At 44.3% G+C, this 14,641-nt stretch overlaps 1 protein-coding gene across 1 annotated transcript in view; it reads left to right on the top strand.

The window, feature by feature from the left end:
• The window catches only part of EMP2 (epithelial membrane protein 2), a 92,797-nt gene that overhangs the window by 29,984 nt on the left and 48,172 nt on the right, over window positions 1-14,641 (top strand). Inside the window, exon 2 of the mRNA XM_068244680.1 lies at window positions 11,600-11,656. The gene's annotated coding sequence lies outside the window, so the exon portion shown is untranslated. The remainder of the gene's footprint in view (window positions 1-11,599; window positions 11,657-14,641) is intronic.

Below are 14,641 nucleotides of genomic sequence, written 5' to 3'. Positions count from 1 at the left end.
TGCCATCTCTGGCAACAAAATATCATGCTAACAGAGGTAGTGTGTGTGTATAGCCTTAATATATACGGTAGCCTTTAATATGTAAGATAACAATTTATTGCTAGCAGGTTTTTCTTTGTTTTGCACAAAATAAAAAAAAAAATCAGTAAAATATTGAGTATGTACTGCAAAAATAAAAGCTATACCAACCTGATTTAAAAGTGAAAAAATAAAAGCACTCTAGCAGACCAATAAAGTTAAGCAGACTTGTGAAACCAGATATTTTAACTTAGTTTGGCTGCACATGTCAAATCATCTATTTATTTATTATTATTATTATTATTATTATTATTTTTTTTTTTTTCCATTGGTGGGATATGGGAATGCACTGATAAACTGGATAGGAGTAAGGATAAGAAAAAACAGTTCTCCCCATATCTTATGCACAAGCCCTTTAAGCCCCATCTAGACTATACAATTTTTGTTTTTTGTGCGAATCGATTCAATCCAACATGTCCGGGATTCGATTTGATTCAATTTGCCATTGTTTTCCAATGTCAAATTGAATCGTATCCCGATCTGACGTGTCGGATTGAATCGAATCACTGAATCGGATTGGACAAAAAAATTGTATGGTGTAGATGGGGCTTTATATTTGCCTCAGCCAAGCTTGAGTCCCTTGTGTGTAGTAATTAGAACATCTAGAGAAACATTTCATCAGAGGATAGATGTCAGGGCCTATTTCCTGCGTGAAATTGTTAATTTTAGTTTATCGATAGTACATACAATCGAGATTGCAACATGTATGAACCCAGCAACTCTTCTTTAACGTCACGCTGCTCACAGTCTTCAAGCCTTTCGGAAGTGACTATTCCCTGAATGTTGCCTGGAGCAGTTCGGACGTGATTGGGCTGGCTGCCTTATTATGATAGCATTGGGGTCTCTTTGCCCTTTCAATTTGGAGAGTGGTGGCAGTGAAATTACCCAATTTCCAGTGTAAAATCGATACTTTTATTTTACCGATTGTACATACAATCGAGATTGTACATGTATGGGCACCATCAACCAATCTTAACCGTTTACTGTGCACACAGTGGATTTGTCTCCAGAAGTCTCAAGTGAATGAGACCTGCATGGCAACTGTGGCCCTAGTAATACAGGATTGGCGCGTGGTTGTCACATTACATTGTCCGCAGCAGTGCGGCCGATCTTTAGCGTCAGTCTGTTCGCCGTGTTTTAAGCCTTCGGTTGCAACTAATCCCCGAATGGTAACAGATTAGACCGAATTGGTGCGCTCTGTTACGTTACCAGCTGAAGATCCAGCAACCGGTCTTTTAACGTCATTTAGATGGGATCGTGGGGCTGGATTGTCACAATATTGTCAGTGTTTATCTGGACACTAACTGTGGCCATTGTATTTTATTGTAACTATTACTCTGGGTCATTGTTAAATACATCGTTTTGCTATCGGTTTGTAAGAGGCTCAGTGAACACTTGCGTATAAAGAGTTTAGCAGCCACTGCTTGTGTGGCCGTATTCATCTAAAGTGTTCAATCATTGGAAAAGATGCGGTGGCCAATGATGATGTCCTTCCTCCTGACGACTTTTTTTTTTTTTTTTACTCTGCTTGATTCCCGCACAATTGCAGAGCCCATCGTATTCCTTGACCATCCGGCATGCTCCGATCACTTGTATTTCCCATGGTGCCTTCAGGCATGCATACACCCTTACTCTCTGGCCAAATTATTAGATTTTCCCACATTAACTTAGATGAGTCTGTTAATGGCACATGGTGATGTAACTGCAATAAGTAGTGTATAAAAAGAATGCTCCATATCAAGAGAACTATTTCAGTACAGTTATATTGAACATGGGTAAAACTAGAGATTCTAAGACTTTGAATGAGACAGGACTGTAGAGGCAAAAAACTGGGAAACTGCTAACCTCCTGTGCTTTTCTTGTGTATTTGTACCGCATGTGTTCAGAGAATGGCAATAGGCACAACTATGGATGTAAAAGGCTTGTGGATCAAAGTAGTATTAGGAGACTGGCACAAACTGTCTATGGACATTTTTTTTTTTTTATGCACTGAAGCATCTGACTATGTTCCATGTCCAATGAGCCTCTATTACTTCTCCCCCATGGTGATGGCAGAATCAGAATATGGAGCAAGCAGTATGAACCCAAGTGACAATCGTTTAAGCAGGCAATAGCCAAACCCCAAATTACCTCTGAGGTGGAATAGTATTTAACACCGCTTGGTATTTCGGCAGCAGCATGGAGAGCTGTCATTCGTCTCATCCTGTGCCCAACTGACCGGGCAGCCAAATAGCACATGCACTAGTTAACATGACAATGAGTTCCACCTGCTTCATTGGCTGGGTAAGTCATCTGATCTCAAACACATTCAGCATGTGTGGGAAATGGTGGAAAGACCCATTTGATGCCTAGAAACGTGACCATCCAATTCAAACCAACTAAGTGCTACTATTATGTCTACATGGGCCAGTGTTCCCATACAACAGTTCCAACACCTTGTAGAATCTATGCCTAGAAGAATTCTGGCTGTGCTCAAGCCTGGAGGAGGATCAACTCCTTATTGTGGTTCTTCTAAAAATTTGCCCACTCCGTGTAATGATGGCAACAGCTGCTGTCTTTTGGCCCATATGCAATTAACTTTTTGTCCCAAGTTTTCTCCTAGGAGATATTTTAACATCTTGTCAATATAATGCCCTTTAAAGAGACTCTGAAGCGAGATTAAAAATCGTTTTTTTTCCTTATTTAACATGGGCATGTTTGCCCCTGCTAAAACGCCGCCATCCCGTAGCAGAACGAGGGCTCTTTACCCCCCAAATCCCCTCTGTGGTGCCCGGGGAGCGCTTCCTGTTGAGGCAGAGCTAATGGCCGCAGCCCTGCCTCAGGGTGTCTATCAGCGCTGACCGCCACCTCTCCCCGCCCCTCTGTCTTCCTTCACTGAGAGGGGTGGGGGAGAGGCGGAGATCTGCCGGCTGATAGACTCGCATGGAGGCAGAGCTGCGGCTCATAGCTCTGCCTCCATATGAGCAGCAAAATCCATGACCAAGAAAGTCGTGGATTTTGCAGGGGGGATTTGGGGGGGTAAAGACCCCTCGTTCTGCCGCGTTTTAGTAGGGCAAACATGCCCATGTTGAATATAAGGTAAAAAGTAATTTATTATTATTATTATTATTATTATTATTATATATAATCTTTTTTATTTTTATATCTCACTTCAGAGTCTCTTTAAGCCACCAGCAAGTAAATACTCAAAATGTTAATACTACTCTTAACCTACTTTTTGATATTTTTGTTCAGTTGCTGAAAAGGCATTTTGAAAAGTTGAAAAATTATCTCCTAGGAGAAAATACAGGAAAAAAAATTGTCTATGGGGCTTGGCATCATAAAAGGCAGGAGTAATACAGCGATGGAAGCAATCTGTGACTTGAGTTCCTGGCATCATAATTTTCTCAAAATCTTGTGAGGCTTTCAAGTCTGCTATAGCAACAATATGTCAAAGTGCCTGACTGCAGGTCAGTGTTACATGCACAACTTCTTCTATAAATATGTTCATTCTAGTCCTGCCATACAGCACAAGCTGTACAATTTGGTTATGGACTTCCCTACCCAGTCAGCCGCGCAGGCAGCAAGTAGCAGTAAAATACTGATCAACTCCTCCTTATAGCCTCTCTTACCTAAAAGTGGACCTTTAGGACTCGTTTCCACTATTGCGGTGCGGAATCGCCTGGATTCCACCGCTGACGAAATCGCATGCAAGATGCGATTCCGCATGCGTTTTTTTGCAGCGATTTCGCATGCAATTTCGCATAGGCAGGGAATATGCGATTTTAACCATGTCACTGCCTGTGTGAATTAACATGGGTACCTATGCGAAGTCGCACATGAAATCGCGGGAAAAAACGCATGCAAAAAACGCATGCGATTTCCCTATTAAATACATTGCCTGCGATTCGCCTGCATTCCACACGCAGGCGAATTCTGCGGGCTCTGCCGTGCAGAAAAATCCTGCACAGAAAAACGCTAATGAAAATTGACAAGTGGAAACAGGCCCATCCACTTGTATTGCCTATGCGAATCCGCATGCAGACAACGCATGCGGATTCGCTCTAGTGGAAACGGGCCCTTACTGTGTTAAAGTGGACCTTTAACCCAGGATTAAATGTCATCCTTATCAGTACCTGGTACCCCCTTTCTCAAAAAAAAATCTTTACCTTTTTGTCGAATAGATCTGGATGGCAGATATAGTGGTGAAATCCCTTCCACAATGTGATGTTAAGGCCATGAAGGGAAGAAGTGAGAATTAATAGGAAGTAAGTGTGGAGTAGGGATGGTTTGACGTTCAGATAATTCAGGCTTGTGTGCAGACGTCATTTGATGATCCTATGTGTAAAGTAACCGCTCCTGAAGCTTGCAAATGCCATGATCACTTTTTAGCCTTAAGTCCTTTTATGATAGGGGCATTTCTACTATCTGCTGTCAATATACACTATAGGATACAGTAGGTGACTCGTGTAGAAGCTGAACTTTTGAGCTCATTGTGGATGCTGGAAAATTTAGCTTATATGCAAGTATATGTGGTCTTTCAAACAGCCAGCTGGAGTGGACAGTTAGGTGTCCACTTCAATGGTCTGTTGTCTTCTGCTTGGGGTCTGGAGCAGATGCGTTTTACGAGAAATGGACTGACAAGTGTGAACCGATCCTATTAATGAAATGGGATGTCGCCTGCCAGTTTTTGTTTTTTTTTATGATCCGGCCAAATGGACAGAAAAAGTCTGGTTTTGTGTTGTATCGTGAACTGAGCCTAATGGAGAACATCACTCTCTTCTCAGTACTGAACCTGGCAAACTTGCTCAAAAGGGAAGTAAATTGTTAGTATTTGGTGTGACATAAATACAACATTTATGTGCCGCTGCAGAGCCAATACAGCTTAAAAAAAGCATGATTGGCTGATAGTTGCAACTGTCAATTTAACATTAGGTTTTATGTAGGTCACCTGCAGTTATTGTGAGTACGGCATACCTTTTCTGTTCAGTTAAATTTTTTTATTCTGGTTACGTTACATACAATCAAGTTCTGTTTTCTCCACCTTCATTTACTTGCAATAGAGAGATAAAAGCCAAAGGGAGGAGTTGTTGCTGTAGCTTATAAAGTCCTTCTGCTGTGCTTTTGTCATCTTGACTATTGTGCAAAGATGTCATTGCACACCTGGATGTTATTGGAATGAATTGCTAGCACTTGTATAGTATTTTTCACCTGTCAGTCCTTGAGAGCTACAATCACTAAGAGCACTCGGAGTAGGCCACCCTGCAGCCTTGGGGGAGGAAATCTCTTGTTGAATAGGTACTGGCTCCAGCCAGGATTCAAACCTTGCTGTCCTATGTCAAAGATGGTAAACCAGTAGTGGGTGTGGTGGCTTCCAGTGGGTGGTGTGAGTAGTAGGGCTATGACCTTGGGGTCACTGGAATAACTCTCTAAAGGTATGTACACATGTCCAATCTTTTTCAAACAACTTGTTGTCCGACTTGTCATTTGAACGACAAGTTGGACATGTGTACGCACTGTCGAGCGACTAACAGCCGGTTTGCCCTATCCACTCAGCGGATCCGTTGGACTGAAGCCCCATACACACACTCAACAGCGGTCTTTTAAGCCCTATACATACCTTCAACCAAAGTATCTCAACTCAAACAACTAGAGAAAATTGAACAATTTTGAGCTGCGGGAAAATGCGTCTTGAAGTGCATACGACTGTCATACACACTGCACGACTTAACGAGCGACTAGATACAAGACGCACAAACTGCATATCGCTAGCTACAAGGAGTAATGAGCACATCTCTTTCAACAACTGTACACACCTATTGTAGTTCGCCCAGACGTAAGCACGTCTGCTACGGACCATAAACACTTCCGGACATGTTCAGCCACCTTTGTTAAAGTGTGATGGTTTGTACACACGTTTATCTTGCATAGAAATCTTCCTGTCGTTTCCAAAATCAAACTGTTCTGCGGAGAGATGCAACTTTTTCTTATCAGTTGTCTTACGCTTCTTATCTGGTTTTGCATTTTGTCGTTTGCATGTCTACACGCACGTTTTGTCGTGCAACTTTTCCAAATCGCTTGCTGATTGCTAGATACAAGATACCGCTGTTGAACGTTTGTATGGGGCTTTATGCTGGGGATACTGGACGCTGGATCGACCCCAGCCGCGTCCCTGCTCGTGCGCACGGATCGATTACCGCTCGCCCCCGCAAGCGCTTCCTTATCAGTGCTCGATTCCCTGCCATTGTCCGCAGGTGGGAATCGGGCGGGCGTCGAGCAGCTTGATTGGGCCAGCTGTATATTATCAGCTGGCCGGGTCACCTGCTCGATACACGGTACAGAAACGTATGTGTCCCCAGCATAAAGTTAGCCATACACTTATTAGATTAGCAGCAGATAGAAATCTATCTGATGTGTTTAGGAACATTTTTTTTACTAGGAACAGATTTCCAATAGATTTCAGTTTGAAATCTATTGAAAATCGATCTGATGGCATTTTTTTGCCATCAGATTTCCATTAGGGCGAATGCAAAATAAGCCATCTCAACAGATCGACCAAGATTTTCCACCCTGCCAGATCGATTGAAATCGGCCGCAAATCGATCGATTTGGGAATTTGAAAGAATCGATTTCTGATCAATCGATCGATTTTATAGAATCGATCGATCGGTTGATGGCTGAAATCGACCAGTGTATGGGCCCCTTTAGGCTCTCACGCAACTTTTCTTGTGAAACACCTAAAAAAAAATCTCTTGCTATTGTTCAAGCAGCTGATAAGACTGATAAGAAGTCAATCCAATTGTTGAATTGACTTCTTATCAGTCTTATCAGCTGCTTGAACAATAGCAAGATTTTATTTATTTATTTTTTTTTTTTTTCACAAGAAAAGTTGTGAGAGCTTTAAGGTGCATACACACGCACTACTAAAGCGAACGGCTCCGTCAGACCCTCCCGCTGGGCGGTCGTTCTCCCGACAGTAGTGCGTGTGTACAGTCTATCTGCAGACTGATGAGGCTGTTTCTGAACAATCCGCTGAGCGAAAAACAGCCTCATCAGTCTGCAGACAGACTGTACACACGCACTACTGTCGAAGGAACAACCGCCCAGCGGGAGGGTCTGACGGACCCATCGTTCTCCTTTAGTAGTGCGTGTGTGTACACACCTTAAAGGGAACCAGAGAGAGATAAAATCTAAAAATAGAAAAAGGCTTTTATACATACCTGGGGCTTCTTCCAGCCCCATAAGCCTGGATCGCTCCCACGCCACCAGCCTCCGCTTCCTAGAACCGCCGGTACCGGGCCCGTCACTTCCGGCGGACGCGGCCAATTGTCCATCACAGGGGCTCCCTCCATACCCGTACGCATGAGGCTGCACAGTAGGCAGCCGCATGCGTACTTGTATAGAGCAGAGGTCCCCAACCTGGGGGCCGTGGTCCGCGGGCAGATTTCCGGGGGGCCACGGCGGATGTGGCCTTTCTACCTCTTCAACCCCCCCACGGCCGCCGCTCCTGTTACCTTATGAGCTGGCGGCCGCTTCCTTCCTTATATTCCCCATAGCCCCTCTCCGCTTTGCAGCATTTCTTATTACAGCAGCGCCTCCTGTGCGGCTGCTGTAAGGAGGGAAGGAGGCGGGGCAGCGGTTCCCATGGTAACGGCAATCGCCGATGCAGGAAGCCGCTAGCCTACTTCCTTCCCTTCCTACAGCAGCTACGCGGGAAGCGCTGCTGTAATACGAGATCCGATGCTGCAGGAGGAGAGGAGCTATGGGGAATATAAGGAAGGAAGCGACCGCCCGCTCATAAATAGGAGCGGTGGCCGCTGGCTACACTGGGCTAACTGTACTAGCTATACTAGGCTAACTACTAGCTATACTTGGCTAACTGTACTAGGCTAACTACTAGCTATACTGGGGTAACTGTACTAGCTATACTAGGCTAACTGAACTTGCTATACTGGGGTAATTGTACTTGCTATACTGGGGTAACTGTACTAGCTATACTGGGGTAACTATACTGGGGCAACTATAGTCCTTATACAGGGGCAACTGTGTTAGCTTCCTATACTGGGGGCAACTATACCTAGATACCTACTTACCTATATACTACACTCAAAATCGGGGAAAAAAGGGGGGGGCTGCCGCCGCCACTAACCACACCCCTCCCAACACCCCATTCCCCCCCCCCCCCCCCCCCCTCCCGGGGCCCCAGAGAAAATTTTGGTCGGGATAGAGGGCCCCGGGCTCAAAAAGGTTGGGGACCCACCTGGTATAGAGGGAGCGCCATGTGATGTGGAGAGTCGGCCGCGTCCGCCGGCCGACTGGCCGACTCGTGGCAATGACGGGACCCGTTACCGGAGGATCCAGGCAGCAGAGCACGGCGGCGTGGGAGCGATCCGTGCGTATGGGGCTGGAGGAAGCCCCAGGTATGTATAAAAGCTTTTTTTTAATCATATCTGGTTCTCTTTAAAGACCGCTGTTGAGTGTGTGTATGGGGCTTAACTGTCCTTCAACTGTTAGGTCCCTACATATGTACAAACAGCTTTGTATCATTTGTCCAACTAACAGAAGTTCAAACCGGTCATTAGTTCAGTCATTTAATCTAGTCCATTGTTCTATCCAGTCTATTGTCCATTATCAAGTTGGTTAAACGACATGTAAATTAGCATATCAGCCGCTTTGCTGGTCAGTGTGTGCATGACGTCTGAACGACTTGTTGTTTGCACTACAAGCCTTTAAAACGACAAGTCGGACGACAAAGTTGTTCAGAAAAGTTGGACGTGTGTACGCACCTTAACGACCGGCATCCTAGTGATAGGGACTCTACACACGACAGATTCTTGCGAGAGGTTGTCTTCTGTTTCTATGGAAGGGGAGGATGGACAGAGTGGCTTCCGGTGGGCAGTGTGGGTAGTAGGGCTATGACCTTGGCCACCTGGGATGATGCTAAAGAACTGGCATGCTGGTGGGGGGACTCTCTCCTATGTATACGCTAGATTCTTGCCCGAGGTTGTCTTTATTGTCAGTTTAATCTAGCGTGCGTACATAGCTTTGGAGTCCCTGCATGGTGCAGAGCAGTTGCCTGGGTGATATCGACAACATTTCTATGGGCAGCTGATTTGTGTCTGTAGTTATAGGAGTGCAAAGTGGGAGTGTCTGCTTACTATAATTGTACAGTTAGTTTAATGAGAAACATGGCATTCCCTGTGATTCCTCTAGGCATGGAACACTCTCTCTCCAACTATTTCACCATAGACGAAACAATGACTGATGATGCCTGTAATTTGACCTCAAGCTGTAGGCAAGCCTGTGGAAGAGGCAGTGAGTCAACTGCATGAGAAGGAAAATATTCTATAAAATCTGGTTTACAAGCAAAGTGCTGTTGCTATGGTTGCAAGTAAATAAACAGTGTCTTCACTGTTTACAGCAATTGTGTTTGGCAGAAGCTTTAAATAGAATGGTTATTTTCAATATGAAATTGCCAATTGAGATTTATATTGGTATACAATATATCTAGCATTTTTATGTTTGACAAAATAATTACAATACAATTTGGCTTTAGACCAGTACAGTTTTTAGTTTTAATCGTGCACTGAGATCTGTGAAAACTCCTGGCATGCACTGAGAAGGTTGATGCTGGGCATACACAGCGCGATTATTCCTTATCAATCGAGCCGCTGATGGCTCAATTGATGATTTTCGACAGGTCCGATGACCCCGCTCGATCCCCGCAGGCGGACAATAGCAGGGAATCGAGCGGAAGATGAGGAGCGCCCGCGGGGACGAGCGGGAATCGATCCGGCGGCTAATTAGGCCGCCGGGTTGACCCTTGTATTCCCAGCATAAGGCCCGTACCCACTACACATTTTTTTTTCCGTGACCGGTAGGGTTTTTTTCTTTTCCACAACCTTGTGACGTGGATACAAGCGCATGTTTTTCGCGAACAACGCTTGGCGATACCTGGCTACAATGACCATCAAGGCGGATTGGATCTTCAAGATCTCCGACGACCCCCACGCAAAGTACCACGATCACTTGAACTCTTGTTTGTGCCCGTCGTGTGCCATCTCGTCTATCGGCAGGAAGATGGATCGGGGAAAGCTCCTTGTTGTGAGACATAGCTGGGATCCATCTTCCTGCCTCATGAAGGGAAGGGAACATTAAGTGAGCGGGATATGGAGGCTGCCATATATATATTACCTTTTTAAACAGAGCAAATTGACTGGCTGTCCTGATGATTTTCTGCATGTAATACTTTTAGGCCTGGAACCCACTGAAAACCGCAAACGCAAAATGCAACCGCTAGCGTTTTGTCTGAGCGGTTTGCAAGCGGATTCATGCGCGTTTTTGGTCGTGTTTTGCAACATTGTATTTTTTTCCCCAGCGGGTGCCTAGCGTTTTGCGTTTTTATCCTGATTGGTCCTGTGAATTATTTTTCATTTTGTTACAGTGTGCTTAACCGCAAAACGCTAGCAAAACCGCTCAGTTTAGGTTTTGCTGAGCGTTTCTGCTAGCGTTTCAATACTTTACATTGAAGCGCTAACGCTCCCAAAATGCTGCAGGTCCTGCGTTTGCGTTTCTGGGAAACGCAAACGCTCCTGTGGAAGTTGCCCCATCCATTAACATTAGCCCAGCGTTTTGGCAAACTGCTAGCGTATCGCAGTGCTGCCAAAACGCTGCCAAAAGCGCTCCTGTGGGTTCCAGCCCTTAGGGCTTATTTCTACTAGGAGCAGTTCCGGATTCTGTCTCCACTCCCATTATGCTGCGTAGCCTCTGCCCAAATCGGCTATAGGCATTCGGCTGCCCAGATATCCAGATTCACCCCTGGATTGCAAGCCACTAGACAGGCAGCGTATCCCCGCCCACTCAAATGCGGGAAAACACAGATTCAGCTCAATTGGGGCATAGTGAAAATAGGCCCTTTAGTCATAGATCCTGAACAAGCATACAGATCAGATTTTTGACTGGATTTGCTGCATGCTTGTTTCAGGTGTGTGATTCAGACTCTACTGATGCATGAAAGATCAGCAGGTTGCCAGGCAACTGGTATTGTTTTAAGGAACTAAATGTCTGCCTTCATATTTCTCTCACTTCAGTTGATCTATAAACAGAATTTGCAAGCTGGGAGAGCAGATGCACAATATTGGCTTGTTCACATGGGAGGCTGAAGGTAGTGAATCCAGCCTGACCGCTGGTAATGGAGAGGTGGTGACCACACTCTGAAGCTTCAGAGTGTGGTCACTGACAGACGTTCGGATCAGCAGGACTGCCAATCAATCAGCAGTGTTTACAAGGAAAGAAACATGACCTGAGGTACCAGCAGTTTTATAATCAGAAGTATTTGTCACAGATGTGCCATTTAGGAATTTGTTTTCTGCATGCAGGCATAAGAGATGCAACGTGTGGTCATTGTAGCACTGGCAGGTGTATGTTTGGACTAAAGATATAATTGGCATCAATGTATCCATTGTCTTTTTTTTTTTTTAATTTTTTTTTTATTGTTGGTTGGTCTACACAGTAATGCTAAAAAGGTCTTTTTGTGTTACAGTGGTTGAAAATAATTTGGCTGCACCAGTTGGGAGACGCTAACACACAGGAGGAATTTGTAAGTATGGTTGTATGTTTAGCTGGAACACATTTATTGATCAATGGTGGAATGATTCCATTTTTTTTAATTCTGCTTATTGTTTTCAATTTTTTTTTCTTTGCCTGGCAAATCACCAAGTTGGTTGTAAAATATTCCTTTATGGGAAGGAAAATGGTACTTCTAAATGTCAGTGGCAGGAATGCAAACATGGTACAAATAGCTCTTTCTTAGCAGCCACTGCTGGGCTAGGCCTGGCATTTGCAATATATGGCGATTAACTAGAGGTGCTTTTCATACTGGTCCAGTTTATACTAGACACAGTGTTGGTATGAACCGTATCCATAATATACAGGATCTTCTCAAAAAAATAGCATATTGTGATAAAGTTCATTATTTTCTGTAATGTACTGATAAACTTTAGACTTTGATATATTTTAGATTCATTACACACAACTGAAGTAGTTTAAAGCCTTTTATTGTTTTAATATTGATGATTTTGGCATACAGCTCATGAAAACCCAAAATTCCTATCTCAAAAAATTAGCATATCACGAAAAGGTTCTCTAAACGAGCTATTAACCTAATCATCTGAATCAACTAATTAACTCTAAACACCTGCAAAAGATTCCTGAGGCTTTTAAAACTCCCAGCCTGGTTCATTGCTCAAAACCGCAATCATGGGTAAGACTGCCGACCTGACTGCTGTCCAGAAGGCCATCATTGACACCCTCAAGCAAGAGGGTAAGACACAGAAAGAAATTTCTGAATGAATAGGCTGTTCCCAGAGTGCTGTATTAAGGCACCTCAGTGAGAAGTCTGTGGGAAGGAAAAAATGTGGCAGAAAACGCTGCACAACAAAAAGAGGTGACCGGACTCTGAGGAAGATTGCAGAGATGGACCGATTCCAGACCTTGGGGGACCTGTGGAAGCAGTGGACTGAGTCTGGAGTAGAAACATCCAGAGCCACCATGTACAGGCATGTACAGGAAATGGGCTACAGGTGCCGCATTCCCCAGATAAACCCACTTTTGAACGAGAAACAGCGGCAGAAGCGCCTGACCTGTATTTGACACTGGACTTCAGACATTTTGGCATTTCCCTCTCCCCAGTCTTCCTCAAGACTCTGGCACCTTGATTTCCGAATGACCTGCAAATGTTGCTTTCATCCGAAAAAGTACTTTGGACCACTGAGCAACAGTCCAGTGCTGCTTCTCTGTAGCCCAGGTCAGGCACTTCTGCCACTTGTCTGGTTCAAAAGTGGCTTGACCTGGGGAATGCGGCACCTGTAGTCCATTTCCTGCACACACCTGTACACGGTGGCTCAGGATGTTTCTACTCCAGACTCAGTCCACTGCTTCCGCAGGTCCCCCAAGGTCTGGAATCGGTCCTTCTCCACAATCTTCCTCAGGGTCCGGTCACCTCTTCTCGTTGTGCAGCGTTTTCTGCCACACTTTTTCCTTCCCACAGACTTCTCACTGAGGTGCCTTAATACAGCACTCTGGGAACAGCCTATTCGTTCAGAAATTTGTTTCTGTGTCTTACCCTCTTGCTTTAGGGTGTCAATGATGGCCTTCTGGACAGCAGTCAGGTCGGCAGTCTTACCCATGATTGCGGTTTTGAGCAATGAACCAGGCTGGGAGTTTTAAAAGCCTCAGGAATCTTTTGCAGGTGTTTAGAGTTAACTAGTTGATTCAGATGATTAGGTTAATAGCTCGTTTAGAGAACCTTTTCGTGATCTGCTAATTTTTTGAGATAGGAATTTTGGGTTTTCATGAGCTGTATGCCAAAATCCTCAATATTAAAACAATAAAAGGCTTTGAACTACTTCAGTTGTGTGTAATGAATCTTAAATATATCAAAGTCTAAAGTTTATCAGTACATTACAGAAAATAATGAACTTTATTACAATATGCTAATTTTTTGAGAAGATCCTGTACACTGTTAGTATAATGAGAGAAATTTGAGCAAGAAATATATTACCGGTGCTATCTTCATCTTTGGGCATACAACTTTTTTTTTTTTCCTTTTTAGTACACCGTTTTTTTTTTTTAATTGCATACATTTCAAAGGTGTGCTGATAACTGGATGCTATTTCATTTGGGTGCTGTATATTTGGGTAATGAAACTTGACCTTGACCCACCTGACGCCTAGCCTGAATACTTTCATGCCTGGTGTTTAACACTCACCCTGATCGTAACTATAGCCGCTTTAATATTCTTTAAAGGAAACCTGAACTGCAATTAACATGAAGGCTGCTGATTATCATAGCCGAAGACCAATTTTGACAAAGACAGATAACATATATTGTGCTTTTCTCCTGGCAGACTTAAAGTGCCAGGGCTGCAGCCACTAGGGCGTGCTCTATATAGGCAGTAACCGTGTTAGGGAGTTTTGCCCAAAGTCTCCTACTGAATAGATGCTGGCTTACTGAACTGGAACCAAGATTTGAACCCAGGTCTCCTGTGTCAGAGGCAAAGCTTTTAACCATTGCACTATCCAGCTTTTGGTGGGAATCAATTGCATGACTGTTGTTGAGCTGTGAAGACTTAAAAAATCTTTGTTTCTCTCTACTGCATTGCATTGTGGGATGGGGTGTGTGGCCAAACCTCAGCCTGTCAGTCACTCACATGTCCAAATAAGGTGGCATCTACAGGCTGATGTCCGCAGGCATCCTGTTAATATTAAGGTGTCTAGTCTCATTTTTTAATAGCATAGTTTTCTGTTACTACTGTAGTGAAAGTTTGATACATTTTTTTGCATAGACAGAGACTTTAATTTTCCCATTGCTTATCATAACCGGACAATGAGCCTTAAAGAGAGTCTGAAGCGAGAATAAATCTCGCTTCAGACCTCATAGATAGCAGGGGCATGTGTGCCCCTGCTAAACCGCCGCTATCGCGCCGCTAAACAGGGGTCCCTTTACCCCCAAATCCCATCGGTGCAGCGGGGGAGTGCTTCCTGGTTGGGGCAGGGCTTACCGCCGTAGCCCTGCCCCACGCGCG

The sequence above is a fragment of the Hyperolius riggenbachi genome, chromosome 7 (assembly GCF_040937935.1).
Source record: "Hyperolius riggenbachi isolate aHypRig1 chromosome 7, aHypRig1.pri, whole genome shotgun sequence".
Classification (NCBI taxonomy): Eukaryota; Metazoa; Chordata; class Amphibia; order Anura; family Hyperoliidae; genus Hyperolius; species Hyperolius riggenbachi.
Note: the sequence above shows the minus strand (reverse complement) of the source record. Positions and strands in the feature narration are given on the sequence as shown.